Here is a 19,337-nt window from a genome sequence, read left to right as displayed (position 1 = left end):
TAAGAAGGAAGGAATTTTACACTAATGAATAATGTAGTATTCCTCCTCCTGTCAGTTGAATCTTTTTATCCTCTCCGATTAATAGAACCCTGCACAATAAGACACAGATGATCAGACAATTAGAGTTAACCCAGCTTTGAAAAAACTAGCAGTAAAGGTGCTTATAAGAAAATTAAATTTTTTAAATAGAGAAAAAATAAAGCCAAAACAATCATTTTCTTCATGAATCACCAGGGTATGTGATTGTCCTGGTATTATGAAATTAAACCCTGTTAAATAAATGAAACAAAAATAAACAAAATGCATTCCTTTATTGCAGGATATTCTGCCCTGTGCATCAGACTGCGCTCTAACTGTGGCTAGAGGAGTTTTAATACCCTGTCCATCCGTTCACTCTATGCTTGTGAGGTTCATAGATGAGCAAAGCCTTCAGTTGTGTTTCTTGCAAAACATAATTGATTAGTTGATTAAAATGTATGATCCTGAAATCAGAGGCTTTTTCCTACCTTTCTCAGCCCTTTTAGTCAATACAAAAGCTAATAATTGTAGCTGTGGATGGTTTCCCTAATTAAATTAGGACTTCCATAAGATCTGCTTCTAAATATGTGCTTCTAAATATCTGCTTCTAAAAATTCTTCTGTATATGTATTTTATATAAAATGCTCAGTGATTGGGTTTTTAGAATTTTTATTTAAAGGAACCAAGTTTTTCTAATCAATAATGAGATCATTAATTTGTAAATAATGGATTGTAAGCTCTCTTCCTGATTTGTCAGTATTTCTTATTCTTACTCGGATGACACTCAGTCATTACCCAGACATTTTCAAACAGAGTGAGACTCAAGTAAAGCGTGTTATCTTCCTTGACTCACAGTAACCTAGAAGGAAAGCGCACATTCATCCATACGTACATTTCTGATCCAAGACCTGCTATTTAGCTGTGTGACTTAGGAACAATATTTTAGTTTATTAGGGTCAGAGCCCTATTTTAAAAAATGAGATTAATTGAATATTTGTAATTCTCCGTCTACTTTTAAAATTCTATGGCCATGAATAATGAAGAAACTGATCACTAGGATATTATGAGAGAGGACTCCATTGTGGGCATTATAAAACATCTTCTTTAATAGCTGAAAAATGGCTTCCCATTCTTATTTTGGGCTGCATGCCTTAGGAATCAGGCTACCTCTTTTTATATATTTACTGTTCATTTATAATCTTTTTGTGTGTGTGTATGCCATGCCTATTGTCCATTTTGTTGTTTTATTGTTCTTTTCTCATAAATGATGCTAACTACTTTTTTTATATCTTGGAATTATTTTTTTCAACTTGATTTTTTGCGTGGACATTTTTAGCCTTCTCTAGTAGTTATCAATAATTTCTTGAATGATGTTGTGATGTCCTATAAAACATTGCCTACTACAGATTATAAATATAAAATTAAGTAAAGCAAAAAATAAAAATAAAGGTTATACTTTTCCTAGTACTCACAAAGTTTTTCTCTGTATGTTAAGTTGTGGTACATCTGGGAATTATTTTAATGACTATGTTAATTTGTCAAAGAATCATTTGTCTCTGGAAAGTAGCGCCACCTTCATAACCTTGAATTTGCATATGCATTTTGATCTATATCTAGACCTTACCATCCTACTAGTTTCTTTACATTCCAATACTGAACAGTTTATTTTACTGTAGCTTATAATACATTTTCATAAAACCGGGCCCCACTTTTTACTATATTTTCTTTAAAGGTATTTTCTAGTATTTTTGCATGTTTAATATTGTTTTCTTATGAAATTCAGAACCAACTTAGGGAATTCCATAAAACAAAACAAATAACTATGGGTATGTTTTGTTACAGCTGCATTAAATTTACATAGGAACTTCAATCAAATTCACATCTCTACATTATTGAAACTTTCCAAGGCAAGGTATGATTTTTCATATTTACATGCTTGATAGAAACTTTTTTAAGAATTTTCTCAGAGAAATATGCATAGCTAGATCTATCTGCATATTTATAAGTATACTTCTAAGTTCTGTTTTCATTGTAACATGTATATAAGTAGCCTACTGAGTAATGTAGATTAAGTTTTAACCAACTGACATAATAAATTCCCATGATTTCTATCATCTGTATATAAGAATAAATCGATTATTTTATTAAAAGCTTTTATCAAAATATGTAAAATTATATAACAGACAAGCAACCTATAAATATATTTGATTTAAATATGTATCCACTTATGTGTAATTAATTCTATTGCTCTTGAAGTTTTTCAGGTAATTAATGATGAATTGTATTGATTATTATTTGAATGAAACTTTTAAAGAGAATATTGGGTTGTCGGAAAAGTCATGATGCATTTTTGCAACGAAAAACAGAAAAAAGTATGTCATGACTTTTCCAACAACCCAATAGATTGATTATAACATACTCTAAATACAAATACACATATCTATATATCTATATGTCAATATATTGTTCTTTTTAAAAGTGTTTTAATAATCACAACTGAACTGTATCAGAGACTATTTATGTTTCTCTGGAATTTGTCACAGTGCTCATATTGTTTGCCTATTGGCATATTTAATCATGAGTAGGAAACTCCTTTGAATGCTATTTAATGGCATATTGATTTTGCCCCGTACAACTGGAATCTGTTTTCTGTGATTTAGTTCATATTTTTGCACTTATAGTCAAAGTGGATTGGGATGTAGCTGACATTATTTTGTAATCCACTATTGCATTAGGAAATCAATATTATGCTGGTTTTATATCTATAGTGGCTTTCTTATTTTCATTAAATTGTGCAATTGTAGATGTAGAATTGGTGTAGTCTGTCCCGATTAAAGGATAATTGTCTGTGATTCCTTCTATAATTAGTACTTTTTTTGAGATGGGTAAGTTGTTAGAAGAATTATTCATCAAAATTTTACATGTGAATTATTTGGTTGCATTTCTTTCAGTGTCATTTTTTAGTAATTAATAATTTCCTAAAAAATCACTCATATCATGTAAGTTTTCAAATATGTTTTTATAAGTGTGGTAACAACTTTATCATTCCTTAATTATCTCTGTACCAGTCATCATTTATTCATTTGCATTTCTAATTTTGTAAAAGTTTCCTTTACTTTCTTGAGTTAATTAGCTTTTCATGAATCTATTTTATTATTTCCTTTTACTATAACTTAATTTTTGGTATATTTTTCAGATTCCATGCTATTTTTTTTAATTAATGTTTGTGTAATCTTTATAATCCCCTTTCCTATGATTTGTTTTATTGTATTACAAAATTTTTAGTTGAATGCTTAATTATTTGTAATTTTGTTTCAAAATATTTATATTTCTTAATTTTCTCTCTGTCCTTTTATGAAAAACATTCATTGGTTATGACTTGTAACAAGTTGATTTTAATTTTATTCTAGATATTTTACAGTTGTTATTTGACTCCTTTGGCGTAATAGCTGTTAAACCATCCTTGTGTGTGATGTCACAGAACTAGCACAGCAGAGAGTTCCAAAAATTAGTCCCTCTACTAGAGCAACCATTAAACTGGCAAAAACTAACAGAATAAACTTTTTCAGATGTCTAGAATCTAACCAAAAACTTAGATAACCAGGGGAGTGTCTGATGAAGAATTTTGGTAAATTAGCCCACCTTCCGTTGTCCATGGCCCAGATTGGCCTCAGCCATTGACCATGTTTCTGAGGTATGGGGAGGGTTTAGGGGAAGAGAACAATATGAATCTTGTCCTCCAAAAATTGTTTTTACACATTTGATCAGACTGGAGATCCCCGCAAGTCCAGTGGAGAGGCTGACCTTTGTTTCACTGCCCTCTGGAGCTGCAGCAACTTCCCCAGCAACAGCTGCAGAGAGCAGTTAAAACACGCACCACCCTTAGTTCCTGGAGCAAGGGAGAGCAGGCCGACCCAAAGCATGGGACGGACGAGCCCGGCGAGGAGATTCATGCAGGGATAAAAGGGCTTAAAGGGCTTCCACGTACAGGAAATCTGGAGGGGCGCCCACATGCCCAGGGACGGGTGCACACTCCGAAAAGATGTGACGGGAACTTGGGTTTACACCAGTGATCGACCTTCGCGCCCCATGCAGATGGAAGGTAAAGGCTAAAGCAGAGCTGTAGCCAAACGGGCTTTGATATCACGTATAGGAATCAATGGTCAAATGAAAGGTCATGAAGAATTCCCCATAGTTTCTTTTAAGAGTTATATCTGTTAGCATTTATATTTAGATTGTTGATTCATTTTGATTTTAAATGTGCCAAAATATGCAAGTTAAAGAAAAAGACTAGAAGGAAATATTTTAATAAGATTATTTTTTTACTATCAGGTAGGAAATGACACTCCCTTAAAAGAATTAACTTATATTTTAACTGTTGATCCTAAGGAGCTTTAAGAAGCTAAATCAATCTTATGTTAATTAAGACACTAGAAGAATAAGACCTTAAAATCTAAGTGTGGATACAGGTTCAATATAGAGTCATATATTGAGTTGTCGGAAAAGTCATGACATATTTTTTCTATGTTTTTCGTTGCAAAAATGCATCATGACCTTTCTGACAACCCAATATCATAGGGAAGAGTTAGAATTATCTTGCATTTTAAGAAACTTCTTTGCCCCGCTAAAAAAAATATATTAAATAGGCATTTCTTAAGCAATAGAGCAAGTTCCCACCCCACAATCTTTTACGATTAACCTAATGGGCTTAGCTCACAGAACATATCCTATCAAAAAGCAGTATAATTGTTCTTCTGGCAAAAAAAAACAGCATGTGTTGATCGGTGCAAGTCACTACAAGTTAGGCGTTTAAACTTGCTGAGGCCAAGGGAATATAGTGTCACATATCTCTTCACACTTTGCTTTGAAATAAGATACAGACGTGGCTGTAATAAACCTAGCATTTAAAAATGACTACAATGCAGATTTTTATAATACACTGTGTTTCCTGGCATTATTTGAATGTGAGGAAGTCGTAAGGTCCTGACTAAGCAGAAGACCACCGTCTTCAGATAAAGATGTTGATGTAGTTCCCCGTACAGCTGGACCACAGGGTACCTGCTGGAATCAAGTCTCCACTGATGAGAACGAAATGCTGAATCAATGGAGTATTCCTAATTTAAGCGATAGTCTTCTAAGAAATCGCTACAGAGAAAATGGAGTCATGCTGTTCACAAACACATGTGGAAAAGGATCACAGTTAGTTAGAAACTATGATAAATATAATTTGACTAAAATAGATTTTACACCTAGGAAGCATATAAAATCATTCTGGACACACATACTGCTCTACTTACATCATTTTGAAATGTTTTCAGAATAGAACAAACAAAGGAATGCCATTCTGTCATATCTTGGTTGTCATAATTACATTACAAAACCAAGATTCATTTGTAATCCTCATTAGTTTTGGGAGAAAATGGAGTTGTGTCACTTAATGAAAATCTATGCCAAAATGTTCTGTGAAATTTAGTGTTACTCTCAATTTGCAGGCTCATAAAATGCTATCATTAGCTAACAGCATAGTGCTTCTCATACTCTCAAGTGCCAGGAAAACATGTTTTATCACAAGAGAAAAGATAGATCAACTTTAACAAATCATCTTTATATTACTGAATTGGTCTTTCAAACACAACTCAGACAGAAGACCTAAGGACCTCTGAGGTCAAGGTCATTACGGATTCAAGAATCCATAGCTGCTGAAAATTGAGTCAAAGCTAAACACTTTGAAAGAAGCAAAGTGGCTGTTGTCCTGAGGTATTGATTCAAATAGAAAATGCTGTTTGAAGTTTTACTTTTATGAGATTAGCAGATGGGAAAGTATTTAGGGGAACACTGCTGATAAAAGGTACAAAGGGGCGCTGACCTTTCTTGACTACCCCTCACGTGCCCAGAGTTTCCCAGGCTCTCCTGGTAGAAAGTCATATGTTCTAGGTTATTGTTAGGGGTGGAGTTATGTTTCCACCAATGCCTTTCTCCTCCCCTTTCTCCTGTACCAGTGTTAGTCCCACTCTGATGGGGGTGCAGGTCTCCCCACTAAATGCCCCTGTTTGCCATATCACGGTGACACAAAACCTCAGTGAAGGCAAAGGGGACCACCCTAGATGGTGGCAGGAAGAGCCAGGATGTTGGGTGTTTGGCTGTCTTCTTGTTTGTGAAACCTCAGCTAGAAAAGATGACAAAGTGTCACAGGGACTCAGAGGTCAGCAAGAGTGATAAGCAGGGACTTGCAGTCTCTGCAAATGAGCCGTACAAAGTCAGCAATGGGACCGAGGGACAACAGAGAGCGCGTGCAGCTCTTACAGCGAGCAGCGATTCAGGGACGGGTTGGTATGTGATGCCAGGCTGCTAGCTAAGAGTGAGGCGTCATTTAGGTCAGGGTGGCTCAGACTCAGGGGCTAGTTGCCCCTTCTATATAACGTATCAGACCAAGAAGGGATGCTTCATGCTACCTACTGCTCATGTGATTGACGGCAGGCTGGCAGTGGTAGAAAGGGGGAGGGTGGTGGCAGCCTAAACAGAGGTGGACCCATCCACAGCTTCAGTTCCTTCCTTCTGTTGCCGGTGGCCTAATCATAGATCCGTTATCCTGCTCCTTGATAAAAGCAACATACAACGTTACCTATTAGAGTTCATTCCGAAGGTCACTGTCGACTGCTGTTTCTTATAAAGCACAAGATAAACTCGCATTTACTCTAAAGCAGCGGTTCTCAACTTTTCACAGGGGTTGCCTAAGACCATCGGAAAACACATATTTTCGATGGTCTTAGGAACCGAGACACCGCTCCTCTATCCGTCTCCAGGCCCACATGCAGATACGCCCACATACGAGTACCCGGCGACCCCTGTGAAAGGGACAGTCAACCCCAAAGGGGTCGCGACCCACAGGTTGAGAACTGCTGCCTAAAGAGAAATGTTAACAGTCAAGAGAAAATGGAGGGTTCTAAAGTTTGATCAGTAAGGTGTTATTCCATAGAGCGGACATCAGATTTTAGGAGATGGAAGGTAAACTTTTCTAGAGAGAACTGGCAATCTGCCACCTGCTACCGCACCTCTACGAAAAACGGCTCTCATTTGTGCAAATACTAGGCTTCTAATTGTTCAATGAATCCAACAACTTCCAATTTCTGGGTCCCTGGACCTGATACACTGGACGTTTCAATCACTGCACTCTACTTAAACCTTTCCCTTGCTGTCTGCAATATTTCATCTTCTCATTCTCCTAATACTTTTCTGATTATTTATTTATCCCTTCTCAATAGGGTATCTCCTCATATCTTCTGAAAGTCTCCTATCTCCCCAGGATTTGCCACTGTGCAAGTTCCATCCACTCTTCATGGATTTAATTTATCAAGTATTCACCTTTCACTCTTACACTGATATCTCTTTATATATCTATCCACCATTCCCCTGAGTTCCAGCTTCCTGAAAACTCAAACATAATACGTTCAGAGCTGACCTCACAATCTCTGCATCTTATTAGTTTTTGTTTGCTTCATTAGTTGGCAACATCATCCAGTCGGGGCCCTGAAAGTTATCACAGACACGCCCATTCCTTTTTACATCCCCTACCGTATCAATTCTGAGCGTTCTCACATGGCGCACGCCCCCTCTACCTTTATCACTACTGCCCGTGCTATGGCTTCTGTCTCCTGTACAGCGGTGCTCAAAATTAACTTCTCCGGAGCCGCCAGAAATGCCTCTCCTGGTGGATGCCCATATGATGACGTGAAAATCGGTCCTGGATTCCAGAACCCCCGTGAACGGCCTCCTTTGCGGTTTGGTTTCCCGCCACTTCTTGCATCAAACTCTGTGGTCAAGCAGTAGTCAACTATGAATTTACACTGCAGTCCTGGAACCATATAGACAAGTCACTCAACTCCAAGGTCACGCTCATGCTGTCTCCCGGAGTGCTCACATGCCTGGGTTAATTTTATCTTTCCTGTGTTTCCAGAAGGGACAGTTCTTCCTCCTAGAATCTGGACTAGCTCCATGTTTTCAGAAGACTTCTTCAGCCCTAACAATTCAGAGAGCCCTTGCTTGGTCTCCCATTACATCGTTGTGCTACGTTCCTAGTATGTCACCATTTCCACACCATGATTTTCCATCATCTGTTTGTTTTTCTGTTCTTCTATGTTGGTGAATTCCAGTCAGGTGGAGTCAAGACATGCCTTATTCAACGTCTTGGGTTTGTTCTGGTTTTTTGTTGTTGTTAGCTTGTTTGTTTTTGTGTAATAAAACAATAACTGATGGAGACCCATCCATTTTAAAAAAAAATAGTTGACTAGAATTAACACATACAAGTGATCTATATATAGCTATTGTACTTTGGGTGCGCGCACACACACACACATACGCGCACATGTCAGATCTGCCCATCTATAACTAAAAATCAACTCAACCATCCTCCTCTGAAGCAGTATTTTATTAAATGATACCAGAGCTGTCCCTGGATTGCCCTTTAGCAGATGCAGCAGAATTAAGCATCTATATTTAGCATACTGGCTCAAGAGTCAGTAGAAACTACTTCAAACTCATTTCCAAGTCATTTATTTTAACAGCTAGAGCATTTCTTTAAGCCAATCCCTCCTTAATGCGATCTTTCCTCTGAAGCAATTGTAGGCTTTGCATTAAGAATAATACAAGGTAAACTCTTTATCTCCTGAGCACCAGTTATTTAACGAGTAATTTACATATTCTTTTTTACACTTGTGACTGACCATTACCAAAATAATTTGAAGCATGCTTATTATTGCACATGTACATTAAAATATATACATATTGGTAATAGAATATATTTTGCAACTTTCAGACATTATTGCAACACGTGTATGTATTATTTCCTATAAGTAACTGATATTTATCACTTCATCCGAGCTATAGGGTTCTACCTTCCAGAAATAACTATTTCATGATACCTTCTTACATGTTGAGATGCCAAAAAAATCCATGTTATCAGGTGTCTATGAATAGATAATATACAATTTATATCTGTCTACATGAAAATATGTCTGGAAACTCCATCTAGATTTCAGCTACACTTCAACCCTAGTCAGAGGCAGCAAAATTATGGTAACAAATTAAAATTCTAATTTTTTATAAACAGCATTAGCCAAACATTGTTTTCTCAAAAATCTCAAATCAAGAGAAATAAACATCAACATTCATTGACTCTCAATACTTGCACTAGCCCCTAAAATGGCTCACATTAAGACCATATTGGTATGATGGAACAAAAATGGAAACTATTTTAACAGGAAAAAAATATTTTTAAATAATCACAAAAATAGATTAAGGAGTAGCTTTAAATATAATACTAGACTTCTCTTTAGATATGTATCTTTAAAATTACTTATGAAGGTAATACATGTACATCATTTAAAAATTTATAACTACTACCAGGCTAATAACAAAAACATCAGATGTCTAATCTCTACTAAATATAAATTCCTGCTGCTTAGATATCATTTTTAACATATTCTCTTTTGAGATTTTTCTGGTACAGTTTGTTTCAGAGTTTACACCCATTTCATCTTTCTCTTTAAATTTCTATTATTTGGATACTGGGCCTCTTGGAATAATTCTCTACATTTCTTATTCCTTTCACTGATATTTCATTGCTTTTTAATTTGTCTTACTTCTCAGAAGATTTCTTTAATCTTTTCTTTCCATTCCTTTTTTGAATTCTTTATTTTTGCTATCGTATTTTTATTCCAAAAAGCACTTAATAATTCTAATTATGTGATTTTTTTTCAGTAATTCTTTGTGTTTCAATAATGTAATATTGTCTGTTTTCTTTAAGAAAACATATGTATAGATATATAGAGATATATCTATATAGAGAGAGGGAGAGATATAATTTCACAGTATTTTTTCTTCTTTCTCCTAAATTTTTTTCAGATTCATTTATTTTTGGCCTTGATCTGTCATAATAATTTACAAATATTTATTAAAATATTTGTGATTCTTTACTTTCAGATTCGCATTTAATAATGAGGATCTAAGATGTTGGAATGGGGTTTTATCCATTGCTGGGAATTGAACATATATCATTGAGGAATGCCAATGGCCTGTAGCTACTTTTTTCTTTTATTGAATGTCCATTTCTCCAGAGTTCCCCTTTCCTTTCCTCTTGTAACCGTGTGGCTTGAAGCATTGGGGGGTGGGGGCTGGGGGGTGTGTGTAGAGGGTTGCACATCTGGTGGTGTGCACATGTTTACTTGAATTTCCTGTGTTATGCATGGTTCCCACCATTACTCCATGTGATCTTCCAAAATTTTTTGAAATACGTTTGTTTCCTTCTATTGTTTCTCATAGTCTTTTTACCTTTCAGTTTACGCCTTTTTAACTCTTACTGCAATTTTAGTTAGGTTTCAGAAGAAAATTGACATGAAGTATATTTAACTCATCATGTTAAACTAGTCGATCTCATAATACTTCATTAACATCCCTGCGAGTTAGGGAGTGACAGCGTGTGAAAGCTTCATTATTTAGTTATGTTTTACTTCTTTCACTGATTTTTTTATTCAGCCATTTAACAATTATTTTGTGACTTGTTAGGGACTGTGGTAAGACGAATACTACAGCAGTTAACCAGGGAGCTAAGACCTCTGCCCTTAGGACAGGGCTCTACCGTCCCCAGGAGAAGATTCCCTGATGGGGAGCGGGCTGGGTGAAGGGACCAGTTACCCATCCAGAGTAGCGACAGCTGGGCTGGGGCAGAGCCAGTGACGCCCTGAGGCTGTTTTTCGGGGAAGTCTTAAGTAGCAACACACTGGTCTCCTATGATGAATCCTAGACACCTCCCAGCTACAGGAGGGACAGCTGGCTTAAGGATGTGTGTGCGAGTGAGCAAGGGAGTGTGTGTGTGTGTGTGTGTGTGTGTCTGTTTCTGTTTCTGTGTATGTGTGTTGTGCATGTGTGTGTGTCTGCCTGCCTGTCTCTGTGTCTGTCTATGTGTGTGTGTGTGTGTGTGTTGTTCATGTGTGTGTGTCTGCCTGTCTGTCTGTGTGTGTGTGTCTCTGTCTGTCTGTGTGTATGTGTATTGTGCATGTGTGTGTGTGTCTGCCTGCCTGTCTCTGTGTTTGTCTGTGTGTGTGTTTATATGTGAGTGTTTTCTTTTTTCCTCCACCCGCGGCACGGAGGACCCTGAGCTGACCAGGTGCCCTGCCCTTCCTGGGAGCAGAGTCAGGATGAGGAACCCCAGGTGCCTCAGGACCAGCTGTGTGCTGAGTGCTCATTACACACCCTGGACTCTGGGAATAAGGACCATTTAAAAAAAAGAAAAGTCAGTTGGGGAATTGAGGCCTCGTGAGATCCAGTGAAATGTGTATTGTAAGAAAGAAAAGAGCACGCTGATGAACATAAAGGCAGGTAATCTAATCCTAGGTACCGATGGTTTAATGTGACACCTAAAGGGTGAGTGAAATGAGGCAGCGTACACCTGGGAGCAATAGGGAAACCCGGGAGAAAGAACATTTGAAGTATCGGGGAATCGCAAAAGCACAAACGTAGTGATGAGGAAAAGTGGTCCCTTTAGGTGAAAAGGCGGGTCCAGGGCAGTAGTATTCACACAACTTTTATTATAGTATATTCTTAGAATCAATTCTATTTTATCATGAGTAATTGTTGTTAATCTCTTTCTGTGCCCATTCATAAATTAAACTTTATCATAGTTGTGCGTGTATAGGAAACAGCATAGTATGTAGAAGGTTCAGTACTATCCAAGGTCCAGGCATCCAATGAGGGGTCTTGGGACGTATCCCCTGTGGATAAGGAGGGACTACTTTATGTAACATTGTTGAAATCTTATTATACTGTATTAGCATACAAAACATGAAACATTAGTGTCCTATAATTTATTCTATACATAATTATCGGAATGAGAAACAGATGAATGTGTTGTGTGAGGAGTGTGAGATGAAAAAACACGCCCATGAGTTGCTATCCTTTTTAAGAAATTTCGTATTGGAGCCATTTTCCCTGAATAGACCTGGCGATAAAGTCCATTTTAGCCATGCATCAGCGGTGTGACTTCAGGCAAGGTAATACGAAGAAATCAAAGAAAATAGAAATCAAGCAACAGGATCTAGCGGACATCCTTGTAGAAACACAAACAACAGGCACCAGAAATGTATTTGAAAATATTCTGCCCCGAAGAACTTGAGAAGTTAGGTAGAAATGTTGAAACCTCAAGAGAATGGCGGTTGGCAGAAGCCCCCAAAACTAAAAGATGAGCCGTAATTTTATAAAGGCTTGTTAGGAGCTAAAGTGTGACACGTTCCAGACTGTGATTCTGTGCTCACCAGCTGGGGACAAAGGACATTTTAAAAGTCAGGTTACCTTCCATTGGAATTATGTCTGTCATTCTCTTGGTGTTGATGGAAACTCCTGCCTCCTCTTTCTTTTGCTAATCGTCAGCGAGGTCTATGATATCCAATTACATTTCACTTGGGAGTAGGGGTGTCAGTTTGTGTCTGTGTAAATGAGTACTAAGAGGCCGCGGTCACGTCTCTCACATGAGTTCATGTGCTGTGTATGCAGCACGTGAGGGCATGTGAAGGGCCTTTGGGGACTGGCTCCTGGTGTTTACTCCAATTGTATGTTCATCATAAACAGGAGAGTCTCCGTATGTCCTATGGCTTCTAATTTAACATGTATAATATATGTATCAGCTCCTTATATGCATAATGGTAATGATAGGATTATCCTGAGTAACAAATAAGATAAAACATGCAAAACATAAGATGACTCATAATGGGTGCAAAAACATTAACTATTTATCTAACCTGTGCAAGAAAAGGAAAATCTCTCAGAGCACCTCATTTTGTCTTTGCAAGCATTCTCCTATAATCACCACAAATCTCTCAGACTTAAGAGCCATACATTGTCCCTAGTTATTCCAACTGGAAAACCTTCATACAGGCCTATTTTTATGTTTGTGTGTTATTCACATCTTTCATTTATTTGGTTTCTTTCATGTGTATTTTATATCCCTGTATTTTTTATTTGTTTTTTTGGGCTATATAGTCTAAAATGGAGACAACAGGAGTTATGGAGTCATAAGGGAGAAACCCAATCCTGGTGATAACATTTTACGCTTTAAATAAAAGTGCCCGCAGCTTTGTCACTACCTCTGGACTTTTCGGTTATGTGAACAAGAATATTTACGAATACAGATTCATTTTGGCTGTGGGGTTCTGTCACCCGGGCCGCAGGATTAAGGTCAAACCAGTGTGGACCATAAAGAACCAAGGTATTGAGGTGAAAATGCGGGGGTCCTACCCCGGGTTCGGGGGGTTAGGAGCAGAGGGAGGAGTATTTCTTCATCACCTCCCGTTTGAAGGAGAAAACTCAGAGGGCCTGACAGTGCACTAGGGTCCCCAGAGTGTGGGGCACGGCTGGATCTAACTCACATCCCAACAACCGATATGTGGCCCTGAGGGCAACACGACAGGTGTGCATATCCCATCTTCCAGATGGGACTTCTACTTTTTGCTCCAAAACAACAGTAATTCAAGGTGTTTTCCCTTGGAGACAAGTATGTGTAATGAAAAAGTAGGTATTTTTGACAAGGGTATAGGGCACAGAATGTCCCGTTTTTCCTCCAAGAGGGAGATTTCACCAACTGGTGTTTACCTTACAGGTAATTGACTCTAGACAGATTCGCTATCCTTCTTGAGAAGTTAAAACAAAAATTTTCTCTTTCATTTCCTCTGGACTCTGTCTACTCACCCAGGTAAACTTGTCTGGCATTATAAATGAAGAGATTATCATTTTCTTGGGAGAAATTACCATCAGAGGTCATTCTGGCCCCATGACGTTTTGGAATGTAAACTATGGATATGATAATCTTGTAAGGCTGTGGAGTGGTCTGGAATTTAGAAAATGTTCCGAGTTTCTCTGGAATGAAAGATTTGGCATTCAATCCCTCCTTTTTATTTTTTTATTTTTTCTGTTCATGTGTTACATAAACATCTCACCCAGTTCTAAAGAAGGAACTCCGCCACACTCATACTTGAGGAGAGGAGAAAAAGAAAACTGCAGAAGGCAGATACGTGGCCTATAATTTCTAAGCTTACCTAGGTTTTAATTTTTGGCCCCCTTTCTTTAAGTTTGTCATTCAGGGGAAGAAGTAAAAGTCTAACACTCAGAGGAGTTTGTATATTTCGAGTTGCACAATTTTTACATTCGTTGGATTATGCTGCCAAAAGCACCTGGTGAAATGGAGCTAGTGGGGGCTCGGGTCAGAGGGTCTAACTCACGCCTCTGGTGCTCAGGTGACTGAGACCGAGAGCCAGTCACTGAACCTCACTGTGTGTCTCTCTTCTCAACGCAAAGACGGGCACTACACTGGGCATTACAATATGATACAAGTGTGGATTAGGCCCTGTTTTAAGGAGAGTGATTTGTTCTAGTCAGAATTCCATCCTTCGGGGATGCTCGGCTAACCTTGCTTACAATGGCCACGCTCCAGGGGCACTTACCACACAGCTGTTACCTTCATTGCCAATCACTCAGGGCCTCACAGCGAGCGATTCTGAAGTTTCACAAAGGAAACAGATGTTTTTCCCATAGTAATTTCTTAACTATGAAACCATGGGAGCAGAAAGGACCTGAGAACCAAATCTAGAAGCCCTGGGTGTGATGTGTCCTCTGGCCATACCTCCCACAGCCAGATGCCCAGGGGTCCAACGGGAAGCACAGCCAGACGGCCTCCTGGTGTCCACCTGGTCACAAATGTGCCCCAGGCAATTTGTTTCCTTTGCAATTAGAAAAGTGTGGTAGGTGGGGAGCAAAAGAGAATATATAGATGGTATATATTGTTATCGTGATTAAAATAGAATTTGTCTCTTGTGAATGAATGACTTTCCTATCTTTAGAAAACACGTATCTTTATTCTAAATGGTGCCGTAGAATGTTGAGTTAAATTTAGTAAAAGGCTTAGAGGGGGACCCCAGGGAGCATTCGGGAGTCACTGCTAACACTGTGCGCAGAGCTGTCTTCAGGGAAGCATTAACTATGTGATAAATGTAGAGTTATTTGAGACAGATCGATGACACTCAACTTCAAGGAAACTAATAACAGGTTAATAGTTTTATCACTATCAATCGGATATTTTGCATTAAATATATTTTATAGATTTTGCAGGTTTAATTGATCACATTTCATGTTACTCCTCTGACTTGTAAGATGTGTGGAGTGGTCCAGAGGCTGTGACAGAAAGCTCACAAACAGCTGAGCGCATCGTGAACCGGGGTACACAATTAACTCGCCTTCGTTGCCAAGAACCAAACCCTGTGATAGCCCTTTCCTCAAGGTTCCAGACCTAGAGAAGAGGCGGAGCCTGAGAACAGCCAGGAGACAGAGGTAAGTGCCACCGGCTCGGTGTGCAAATACTTACCATACGAACAAATTTTCTTAGAAACCTAATGAAGGCAAATTCTATGGATTCATAAACTAGAAAACAGAGTATGCCTAATGCTGCAATATGAAAACAGTTCTAGAAGGATTGGGCTGTAAGCTTCTAATCCAAGAATGTCCGGTACCTGTTAATCGTTGGATCTGAATAATTAAGCCTCACACGGTGAAGAACTACATGCCAAGGCAGCTGGGGAGAGCAAAAGTTCTAGATTATTCCAAGTATAGGATTCTTTTTAAATTTTTTCAACTTATATACCCTAAGGATCATATTTTAAAAAGTTGTAACTGAGCCTCTTGAGTTTGTCTATTTTCCTGAATATAGGGTCCATTTCTCACTTTAACAGGCTTAAGGGAAGTGGTTATACACCCACTTATCACCACTGATACCCAACTCAGTCATGAGGCCTGTTCTGGGCTCAGGATGCCTGCCCTTTATTTCAAAACAATAAGAACCACAAAATAGCGAAAATCAAACATCTGGGACATAAAGTGGAGTGGGCATGTGCTGACTCTCAGAGCAAGCAGAGTCCATCACTCAGGTCAGACACAGACTGTTTTTGAGACGGACTTTGTATTGCTTTTAGGGAACATAAGAGAAAATTGGTTCTTGCATTAACATCCAAAATGCCAGCCCTGTCGATGTTTTTGAAAGAGGAAAGGAGCAGTTTACACTGGGAATTCGAAGTTAAGAAAAGGCCTTGTTGTTGTAACACTGAAAGAACTGTGTTCCCTGTTAATGACAGAGCAATATATGAAGTGAGCCAACAAGACAGTCTTTGTGAGGCGATTACAGGTTTCATTACCTGTCACTGTGATTGTGAAGATGGCATGGGTGCCTCCTTTCGGATGAGATGCAAGCATTTCTGTTTTCTGTCATTGTCTTCGACTTAAAAAGGAAATCCAATCTTGTCAGAATGATCTTGGTGGTGAACTATCACAAGAACCTGATTCATTAACTCATGTTCACATAGGTTTTCCGGAAAGTCCCCTGAGTTACAAATGGTTTTTTTTTCCCTCTAATCTACAAGAAGAAGCCTAGTGCATTGGATCAATGTGTTTTCCCTGATTCTAAATGTTTCTTAATGCTGTCTTTCTGTTCAGTATCTAATGCATTTTAAAAATATGGTGCTGACTTCCTAAGGAAAAATGTTTTTAAGGGAAAAGGTGACTTCCAATGACGTAGGCAAGGGGCAGCGAGCACAGGCACAGCCTCTCAGGCAGCTATCACAATTCAGGTCCTCTGTGAACATTGATTGTCCAGGGTTTATGTTCAGCCAACTAAACTCAGCCCCTAACAATTCCTCTCCCCAGAATCAAACACTGAGCAAAACTTAATAAAAGTGAAAATCCATTATGCCTGGCAGGTTGCCCTGTACATTATAAAAGAAATAAGTACAGGGCTGTCCAATGCACAACCTTACCCAAAACTTGCTGACTCTTTTTTCTATAAAATAGACTGAAAACCAAATTGACGTGTCATCAGATTTGAAACTGCTATTTTTGTGTGTATGGAATATCCAATAAATTAATTGACTCTAACTTAGAATATATAAAATATTGGTATTTTAAAGGATATGAACTAACTCCACGTCCATCCGATGGAATGTCATCGGCAGAGTTCTAAAGGCAAACAGATTTGCAATGACTAAGGCGACTCTTCGCTGATTGGCTGGCCAGCTGGTGAAGGGTACCCCTAAGCAACTGTGCAAAGGGCTGAGGGAGCAGCCTTGAGAGAGGGGGTGCTGGTTTTAAATGTGTATTTGCTGGGATGTAAGAGAACGAAGGTGAGAGCTGATAGTAGGCGTTCTTCTCATTTCTTTATAAGTGTTAATGCGTCCAATCCATCATGGCACCACTATGATGAAGGGACCATTATGGAGTGTATTTTTGGCATGAGGAAACTGAGGGAAAAGAGAGGATAATCAACTTATATAAACTTAAGTGATGAGGAAGGAGCAGAACTGGATTTGAACTGAAGGAGCCTGACTTGGAAGTCCATCTCTGTTTTACTGCCATCTAACAATTAAAGTCAGTAACTCTTGGCCTCTGAAATAAAAAGCCTAGAACTTACCAAATTGTGTTGTAAACACTGCAAATTTCCTTCTTCAAGAAAAAAATGTATCCATCTTACATCTCCTGTATTTCCCCCATTATCAATCTGACATTATCCCAAACAATAAATAATTTAAAAACTGAACGTTCCTTAAAATCTTAAATGGGTGATTTTTAACATGCGGTCCACCACCTACAGAATGGACAGGCTGGTGTGTCCACACACTAGGACACTACTCTGGAATAGGAAAGGGAGGCAGCAACAATAGACATGCGTACCAGCATACAACTCACAAGCATCACGGTCAACGAAGGAAGTTAAACACAAGGCTACACGCTGTTTGATTCTAATTAGATGATCCTTGGAAAGGCAAGGCTATAGGGACTGAAATCAGAATGTAGGTTTTCAGGGGATACAGGCAGACAGGGAAGACAGATGACAGAGGGACACAAGGGAAATCTGGGGGTGACAGAAATCATCTGTGTCTTGATTGTGATGGTGGCTATTTGACTGTCTTTGGTCAAAACTCTAAATTGTTTGGTCAAATCTATAAACCTAAAAAAGAGAGGATTTTAGGGTACATAAATTATCCTTCAAGAAAGCTAACTTTTCAAAAACAATAAAAATTACACGCCGGAACAATTTCTAAGTAGCCAAAATATTGTTTGAATATATCCATCTGTAATTATTATAAAAGTTTTCAGTGTAAAATTTTACATATATTTGACACTGAGCGCTTAATTGGTTTATACAAATATGTCTTCACATCAACGGATCAACCATCAGAAGGCCAGGGCAGCCCTGAAGATACATGTGGCTGGCTCGTCCGTTTTCTCACATCTCCTTGTCCACCACGATGAATGTAAGAATTATAGGACATAGTCAGGGAACAGAAGGAATCCAACAGGCACATCTCAGAATAGAAATCATGGCCAAAGCTGTGTAAATACACCATACTCCCTAAATGAAGTCATGGGCTCATATACACAGTTACACTGTTAATAGGCCGGGCACATTTAAGAAAGGGAGAATTTTTGCGTCAGTCCAAGTAGGTGATTTTTCATCTACAGTAACAAAACCAACTAAAAATAAAAAGTAGAAACAAAATCTTAATAGCTAAAACCGCCCAGCTTTACTCGATCCATCCTGTATCAACAGGAAGCCTCCGCTCACCCTGTCACTCAGAAATCTAGACTAATGTATGGACATCATCCCAAATATCGCTGGCTATGATGTCAGAGGGAAAAAAAAGAGCACGAGGAAGCACCTAGTAGGTGATTTAATCTTCCAACCAGCAGTGACACATTGGCCTCACATTTCTTTAACCAAAATGTATCTTGGCCAACTCTAAATTCAAAAGAGTGAAAAAGTTCAACTCCACCTAAAAAAAACCCAAAAAGTTTGAAAAGTTCAAGCAGGCCAATAGTTTTCTTAACCCAAGTATCTTCTTTCACTCTTTTTATAGTTTTTTTAAATCGACTGTACTGGAATATATTTTATGTACAATTAAAATGCAACTGTTTTAAGTATACATTTCAAAAAAGTATATATAATATACTTATATAAATATAAAGTATATATAATATATATAATGTGTAACTATCATCACAAAACAATTCCATCACCCCAAAACCTCCCCTAGGGCCCCTTTGTAACTATGTACACAACTGTGCCAAAATTTACATTGCTATAGCTTTACAGTAAGTCTTAAAATCGTGTAGCATAAATCCTCCAACAGTCTTTTCCTTTTCCAAAATTATTTTAACAACTACATCAAGGTCCTTTTAATGTCCCTATGAATAAGTCTGTAAAGACTGCATTTTGTTCTACATCCCCTGATGCC

The 19,337-nt window shown here is 38.2% G+C and overlaps 1 long non-coding RNA gene across 1 annotated transcript in view; it reads left to right on the top strand.

The window, feature by feature from the left end:
* LOC109380423 (uncharacterized) overlaps positions 1-17,515 on the top strand; it is a 144,443-nt gene extending 126,928 nt beyond the window's left edge. Inside the window, exons 4-6 of the long non-coding RNA XR_002123469.1 lie at positions 1,861-1,930; positions 15,211-15,387; positions 17,013-17,515. This is a non-coding gene — a long non-coding RNA (uncharacterized LOC109380423). The remainder of the gene's footprint in view (positions 1-1,860; positions 1,931-15,210; positions 15,388-17,012) is intronic.
* The last annotated feature ends 1,822 nt before the right edge of the window (positions 17,516-19,337 follow it).

Source organism: Hipposideros armiger, unplaced genomic scaffold (assembly GCF_001890085.2).
Source record: "Hipposideros armiger isolate ML-2016 unplaced genomic scaffold, ASM189008v1 scaffold_37, whole genome shotgun sequence".
NCBI classification, from domain to species: Eukaryota; Metazoa; Chordata; class Mammalia; order Chiroptera; family Hipposideridae; genus Hipposideros; species Hipposideros armiger.
Note: the sequence above shows the minus strand (reverse complement) of the source record. Positions and strands in the feature narration are given on the sequence as shown.